At 35.4% G+C, this 8,366-nt stretch overlaps 1 protein-coding gene across 3 annotated transcripts in view; it reads right to left on the bottom strand.

The window, feature by feature from the left end:
* LOC106873734 (carboxypeptidase D) overlaps window positions 1-8,366 on the bottom strand; it is a 471,768-nt gene that overhangs the window by 314,986 nt on the left and 148,416 nt on the right. For all 3 annotated transcript variants that reach the window (XM_052973530.1, XM_052973529.1, XM_052973528.1), the window contains one exon: window positions 1,505-1,591. The gene's annotated coding sequence lies outside the window, so the exon portion shown is untranslated. The remainder of the gene's footprint in view (window positions 1-1,504; window positions 1,592-8,366) is intronic.

Raw genomic sequence — 8,366 nt, forward strand, 5'->3', positions numbered from 1 at the left:
GATACTGCAGCAGCCTCGGTTTCAGAGGACCTCAGCTCTTCAATGCCCTGCCAAAACATTTGAGAGACATGCAAGACATGGATGCGGAGGTCTTCAAGACAAAACTTGACGCTTTCCTCTCCACGATACCAGACGAACCAACGGCTCGTAATGAGACGCAGTTTAGGGCAGCTGTGTCAAATTCTCTTATACACCAGATGTGCCATCAAAACTCTTGATTGGACCATGTCAGGTGGGGGAGAAGAGCCATGCAAGGAACGTGAAAATCACGGTGGTGCACCAGCATGACCGCAGCCACTTGGCTGAAACACATAAATAAATAAATAAATAAATATATATATATATGCATACACATATACATGTATATATATTTACATATATATATCTTCATATATTTCCATACACACACACACACACACATGTATTACAGATATATATTCATATATTTATATACATTTCTATATGTATATATTTACATATTTATACACATACACGCACGCATGCGCACCCGTACCCCAGATATATGTATATATATATATATATATATATATATATATATATTGTGTGTAGTATATCTGATGGTACACAGCAATAGGCAGGTCTATACAATTACCGTTGATGTCGAATTCGGCTAAACTCCGATTTTAAATAGAATTTGTATGCAGTAATGTGGGCACTGCCTAATGGGAATTGTCTATAGACAATGTATTGATCATGCAGGTACATGTATAATAGAATTAAAGGATAGGTATTCAAACAAATGGTATCGGAACAGATTATGACATAATTACACAACACAAAGAAAAACGAATGCTCTAAGAATTTAAATCACATGTGATCAATATATAATCGGTTTAGGAACGTTCATAATGGTTGTGATATATGCTGGTATACTCCCGGAGTATAATGTAAATCTGTAATATTGATATTATATATGAAGTCAAAGCAGGTCATCACAGGTAAAAACCTTAAAACCGGAAGGTAAGAAGAAAAGTGTGTTGATTCCCTTGCAGCCTTTTCAAGAACAGACGCGTAGTTGATGTGGTCTCCTGAACGCATTCGTTATCCAAAATTTTAGTAGCAGTCTGTTCCATCTTCGGAAGAAAAGTGAGTTAAGACTCAGTGAGAGATGGATATATATGTGGAGTGGATGGTGTATCGAAGAGAGCAGAAATGAGAGAGGCAGAATAGTTTATGTCAAAATAAAAGGAAGATATATTGGAACTACTAGAGAGAACGAAAGTTAGATAGATTAGGGTCCGCATATTGTGGAAGATATGCAGAAAGAGGTGTTTCTACGTGTGGGGCAAGGAAAATAGGACGGTGTGAAGGGAACAAAGCATAGAATTGCAACGATGAAGGGTAGAAGTTATTAGTTCAGAAAAGCTATCCGGAAGTGGCAACTTGCAGGAGAGGACTTAAGATTAAGAGGGGGGAATATATATATTCACTACAGGTTAGATTTTTAAAGATCAGGTATATGAATATAAGCCTTTCTACTTACCACTCCAAAATTTAATAGATTAAAGGACATTGGTGGCCAGTAAAATTTATATAAAATCCGTCCAAATTTGAATATCCAAAATGTAATCTGAAAAAACAAATAGAAACCAAATATTAGATAAATATTAGACAGGTACAGACGTAGTTGTATGATAAATAATCTTGCTTCCCAACTACGTTGTCTTGGGTTCAGTCCCACTGCTTGACACTTTAAACATTTATCGTGTACTATAACCCCATGCCAACTAAAACCTAGTGAGTGGATATAGTAGTCGGAAACTGTTTGGAAGGCCGTCGTATATATGTGTACGTGTGTATGCGAATGTGTTTTTCTTTGCCTCCACCACTTCTTGAGAATCGGTGTTGGTTTCTTTATGTCCTGGTAACTTAGAGCTTCGGGTGAAAGTGTACTACATAATAAGTAGCAGACTTTAAAAATCAGTACTAGAGTCGATTTTTCTGATGAAAACCCTTCAAGGCAGTACGCTAACATGAACCTGCAATTCAATGACTGAAACAAAACAAAAAGAAGTTTTGGGGATAATTTTTTCTACAAAATCCTTCAATATGGCGTCCCGGCAGAGCAAAGTATTCCAGTGACGTAACCCATTACCTACCAGTGATATCATATGAGATCACTTAAAAATTACAAATTTCGTAATTATCTGTCAATATTTACACATATCTAACCTTTTTGCTATATCTACTAGGTATATTTCTCTGATATTCAAATGAGGTTTGCTAATTTTTCACCCAATATCTCGCATATTTCTATTTAAAATGTTATTTTGAAATGTTATTTTGATCATTCCAGCGTGTTTCTAAGGCTGTTTTATGCTAGAAATCAAAGTTTCATAAAAAGATTCCAGTTAATAGAATTATGGGAGGTAATGGGTTAAGTAAATATAGAAGATAACAGTTAGTTATACCACAGGTAGCACAATCCCTGATAAGGCTTATTCGTACTGATCCACATCCGGGGTTGAACAAAATTATTATTTTAGATCAAGCCCTCATCAATTTTTAAAGATCTACTTGGAAACAAAAGCGAGGGTTGGGGGAGTTTACGACTCAATGAATTTGGGAAAATACGGGTGACTGTGGAAAATATTATTTGAGTGACTAGCTCTATTCTAAGTATGTGCCTGTACATTAGAGAATAGTAGCTAGACGAGGGCCCATGCCATTAGTTATCAGGGTAGTGCTAGATCTGTCAGCTCCCTTGATTGGCTTAAAATGAAGTTTCTCCTGTATTTTCTAGCTTCTTATACGTTTGGGTAGGAAGATCCTACAAAATTGTGCGTTCCTTCGACTCGATGATCATATCATGAACCTCCAGCTTCAAATCTTCATTTTTGATAAATCATCTGGTGTAAAACTTTCATAACTTGGTGATGCTTCCATTTCTTATATTTTCTCTGTACCAACTTGGGATATTCTGCAACGATGTGTGACGCTGTCTCATTCCAAGTTCCACTGACTACATTTTTCTGACATTTTCCCATACACACATTTTTTCAAGTTGTTTGCTTTTATCGTTTGATCCTCAGTGGCTTCCCAAAATGAAACATGCAACGGTTTCTTTTCAATCTGTTTAACATGTTCTCGTTGAATTTCGATTATATCCTATTCTCCTATTGCACACTTAATCACTTGTTCCTTATCCATTGTCTTTCATAATTTCTCTGTGCTGTTCAATAAATATTCCAGTAGGCTTTTTTGTTCTATCTGTATACACTCTTCCACAACACTCTTCTACTGGTTTCTCTTTAGGTACAGGTTGATATCAGCTTTCGGATGGTAGGATCCATACAAGACACCGGTCATAAGCTTTCAGATAAGTAGTAAACAGGTTATAGGTCGAAAATCTAATGCCAAGTCACCTTTCAACGGTACTTGAGACATAACAACGTTCGTCATCCAGGTAGGGACGTGACCATGCTACAGGCATTCATCCAGTTATGTAGCGATCCTTTCATGCAACTGTGTAAAGTTCTTCAGCCAATAGCTTTATACTCCATGCAGGTCAGGGCCTTCCTAATTTGCTATTCTTTTTTAACTTCAATCTCACTGAATATAAATCAATTCTGACGTCCTTTTTTCTTGTTACAGTTGCAAGTAATCTCTCTCCACCTATGCTAGCCACTCTGCATTTTCTTTATGTCTCACTGGCCTGTTCCACAATTCTCTCCAAAATACTGTACTTTTTTTCTACATCAAGAAGCAGTTCCTGATGTTGGCCCATCTCTATTTTCTCAGAAAGACACCTACTTGATTGAAACAGTCTATTCTCTTCAAAGCGTTTGCATTTAGCATCATATCTTTTGGATTTGGCCTTTAACACGGTCACTCTTTGTGACAATTTTCATGTACTGTTTGCTTTCCTTTCTCTTCTAACCTGTACTGTCCACTCAATTTTCTGATTACTACTTCATTCTTGAGCTCTCCTCTCATTATAATAGCCAATTACCCCAGTTCGTTCCGTGTCTTTTCCAACTTCACTCGTATTCTTCTACCCCAGTTTAGTTTTCTTCAGTTTTTCGCTTGTATCCTATTATGTCTGCTACAGCGTTAGCAGCAGTTACGATTAGCAGGTTTGTTTCACTGTTTTAACCAGGATCAAAACGCCATTTACTTTGCTTGTGGCTCTCCTCACTTTGTCCACAATTCTTACTTTTGGTGTTCCTACACACATTTTATCTCACAGCATTTCGAGAATCTCCTTCTCATCGCTATTCTTGCGCAGCATTTACTGTAAGTTATCCAACTAAATCATCTTCATTATTTACTTCATTAGCAATCTTGGACACACAGTGATTTCCTTCTTTTTCACGTTCTTCATATCTTACCCCTTTGTTACCACTTCCTGTTATTGTTTCACACTTTTCTTGTTCAGTTTTTATTCTTCTCTGAATTTCTTCCACGTCTAATCCTGTAATCCAAAAGTTTTATAAAATTCCCCTTGCTTGGTATATCAATCTCTGGGCGGATGATTCAAAAACTTTTATTTCATCTCATATTCTCTTCGTTCGTTTCATGAAACCCGTTTTATTTGATTCACTTTTCACCAGCATTCTATTACAATCTTCTTTATCTTTTTCTCCCATTTCATTTTGTTATTTGTTTTTACACTTTTAACTTCGGTTCTGGTCCCGATCAATGGTTGATGATGACCTGTCGGAGCTTGATCAGACACTCCTTGCCTGCCGTGCGCGACACCTTCACTGTTAATACTTCCGGTCTTGTTATTATTTCATTTTGACATCACTTATTTAGTGGTAGCATTTGTAAGATTGTGAAACTATCAGTATTTTTACGGTGACACCTTCACTATGTGGATTGATAACGAAGGTTCAGATGGTCCACACCTACCCTCGTATACACTGTTGTCAGTTCAGAACTCATTCACGCCGTTGTTTAATACATTTGTATTTCGCCTCTTCATTCATGAGGATTCTGGTGATGAGATGACACAACCACCGCTGTTTTTATTGAGACACTATCTCCAGAGATGTTGCTACCCAAGGCAAAAGGAGCACCCTCAGCCCATGTGTTAAGCCTCGCAAGACGCCAACTTGATATTTCAAGGTCTCGGGGTGGATATTTCAAGGTCTCAGGCTAGGTATTTTAAGGTCTCAGCGTTGTCATTATTATTATTATTATTATTATTATTATTATTATTATTATTATTGTTCAGTAGTTTTATTTTCATAACGTGCTTTCACTTCACTACCGAGTACAGCTCTGTGTACCTTGGATATGTGCTGTGGTTTGCTGTGGTGCTCTTGTTTACTGTATTGAAAGTGTTTTGCTTAGGATGTGTGCAGTACCCAGTAGTGCAATTTTCTGTATGTTATATATATTTGTAAGTCCTGGTGTTTTTGTTATGTATTTGTCTGAATATCTTTTTATTATACCTAAGGCACCTACTATGATAGGAATTGTTTCTGTTTTTAGATTCCACATTCGAGTTACCTCTATTTCCAGGTCTTTGTATTTTGAAAGTTTTTCCATTTCTTTTAGGGAAACGTTGTCATCTGCTGGTATTCATACATCAATTAGAAAGCATTTTTTTCTTTTATTATTATTATTATTATTATTATTATTATTATTATTATTATTATTATTATTATTATTATTATTATTATTATTATTATTATTATTATTATTAATGAGTCTGAGAGCAGTACATACCACCAAAGTCACACTGGGATAAAATATACGAAGCCCAGTACACCCATCATGACTACCCATCTGATAAGGGTACACCAGGCACATGCATCATTTGTACGCGACATGGTGATCTCATATCAAGATAAAAAGCGCATGACCTTGCAGTTGTTATCCAGTTAGAATTTTCTTCAGGTCGAATAGCCCAACCCATTCAAAAGGTCCCTAAATAAGAGTTTTTAAGGATATAGTACAAAACACTCATGTTCCCAGAGGTGACTTATTCAAACCCCAAAAAATTCCTCTCAACACATGACTATGATGCTTCCCCACCACTATTCCTGCTCGTGATCAGAGATGCACATATCGTCAGCTATTATGGGACAGGCTCAACTAATTAAGGTCAAGCAACTGACAAGCAAATCTGTGGTATTGAGCAGAATATTGACTGTAGCCATCGTTTATACTAAGATAAAACAATGTACATGATAACACTTCCAATCAGTTAAGATCAGAAGCCATGACAGCTACCATCTGGTGCTGCATCTATTATTATTATTATTACTTGTCTATTACCCGAGGGTTAGAATGATCTGATTAATTACAGATTTTCACAGATTCGTGCACTATTCTTTCTGCTATTTAGAGGTTTTGATTATTACCTAGTATCCTGACTATACTGCATTTCTTGTAACCAATAATTATCTTACAATCAAAATCGTATATCTTAATATTTTTTCTATTATCACCATGGTCTCTATCAACAGTCATCCATTTATATATTTCTACTTTATGTAACCTTTTAATATCCCCATCGGGAATACTTTGAATTTCATCAGTATTATCAGCCTGCCTAAAGTAAATTATAGTATGTGTCATTCTGTCTCAATATTTTCTCATTTGCGGAAGTCTAGAAATGCTAAGTGAAATGCTCTTAACTATAGACATGGTAATTGCGTTTGTGTGGTTTGATTTTCACGCATTACAGGTTCCTATTTGATTTGCAGTATAGATAATAGAGTCTGGCGCGAAGATCCAGTATAAAATCCAGAAAAAATATTACTCTATATTCATTCTCCGGAGAGATTAAGAGATCTATGTTCTTAAAGAATTTTAAGAGTTTTTCTAAACAATTCTTAATTAACATAAGCGCGCGCGCACAAATACACACACACACACATACACACGGGTATATATTATCTGTGGGCTAACGAGAAAACCAACGGTTTCATCTAGTCAGTCTTCACACTTAGTCAAGCATACATCATGGAAGTGTTGACTCTCGCATCAATTTTGTCTGAGAATACAGAAGTTTATACTTGACTGAAGGGATTTAGTTTACGTAAGAAAACTTATAAGAATATAACAAATATCTTAATTGATTCCTTAATTATTTTTGAACGCTCTTAGCAACCTAACTACATACCTGCAGTTTGAGATTACTTTTCCTTCTTTGGACCTTCCCCTTTCTCCTTTCCGACGAAGAGCAATGCTCGAAACATCAGTCTTTCTTTATCAAGCGTCAAGCTAATAATAATTGTATTATTGGTTTATTTTAATTGAGTAAATATATATGTGTGTGTGCGTTTGTTTGTGTGCATGTGTGTGGGGGAGTGGGGGGTGCGTGTGTGGGCGTGTGTATGTGCGTGTGTGTGTGTGTGTGTGTGTGTGTGTGTGTGTGTGTGTGTGTGTGTGTGTGTGTGTGTGTGTGTGTGTGTGTGTGTGTGTGTGGTTCAAATGTACAGAAAACAAAGGACAGCAACAGCTGAAGGGACAGCTGGCAGGTGTATCTGTTTCACACTCCGGAAGAATGAAAAATTCCTTGACGTTTCGAACCTACGCCATTCGACAGAAAGGAGTTAGAAGAAAGCAATGTACAGAGGGAGACAGGCAGACAAACAGAAAAAGAGAGAGAAAGGGGGAGAAAGAGAGATAAAAAGAGACAGAGAAACAAAGTAAATGGAGTGAGCAAAAATATGTCTGGATTAACAGTTTAACATGATGAAAACATTACATATGTGTGTGTGTATGTGTGTGTCATAGCTAACTAAATACACACAGACACACTTGCATATCCATATACGTAATGTATATCTGTAACATATATATATATATATATATATATATATATATATATATATAATATATTTTATATTCATTTTTTATATATTATGTATATATCATATATAAGTAATATATATATAATGTATGTATATATATCATATATAAATAATGTATATATGTATTTAATATCTTAGATATATAAAATATATATATAAACAATCTATACAATCTATATAATATAACATATTTAGTATACAAATGGTATGCATATATATATATATGATATGTAATATATGAATAATATATATAATACATATGTATATATCATAATATAGGTAATATATAATATATAAATATGTTATAATATATATATATATATATATATATATATATAATATATATTCTTTTATTCTTTTATTCTTTTACTTCTTTCAGTCATTTGGTTGCGGCCATGTTGGAGCACCTCATTCAGGACATATTTCTTAAACCTAGAATATATTTTAGGTTTTTTTTGTTTTTTGGGGGGCTAATTTAGGAAGACGTAAACACACCAACACCGCTTGTAAAGCGGGGATGGAGGGACAAAAGCAGATACACACACATTGACATATGCCCACAGACACACACAC

Source organism: Octopus bimaculoides, chromosome 16 (genome assembly GCF_001194135.2).
Source record: "Octopus bimaculoides isolate UCB-OBI-ISO-001 chromosome 16, ASM119413v2, whole genome shotgun sequence".
Taxonomy (NCBI): domain Eukaryota; kingdom Metazoa; phylum Mollusca; class Cephalopoda; order Octopoda; family Octopodidae; genus Octopus; species Octopus bimaculoides.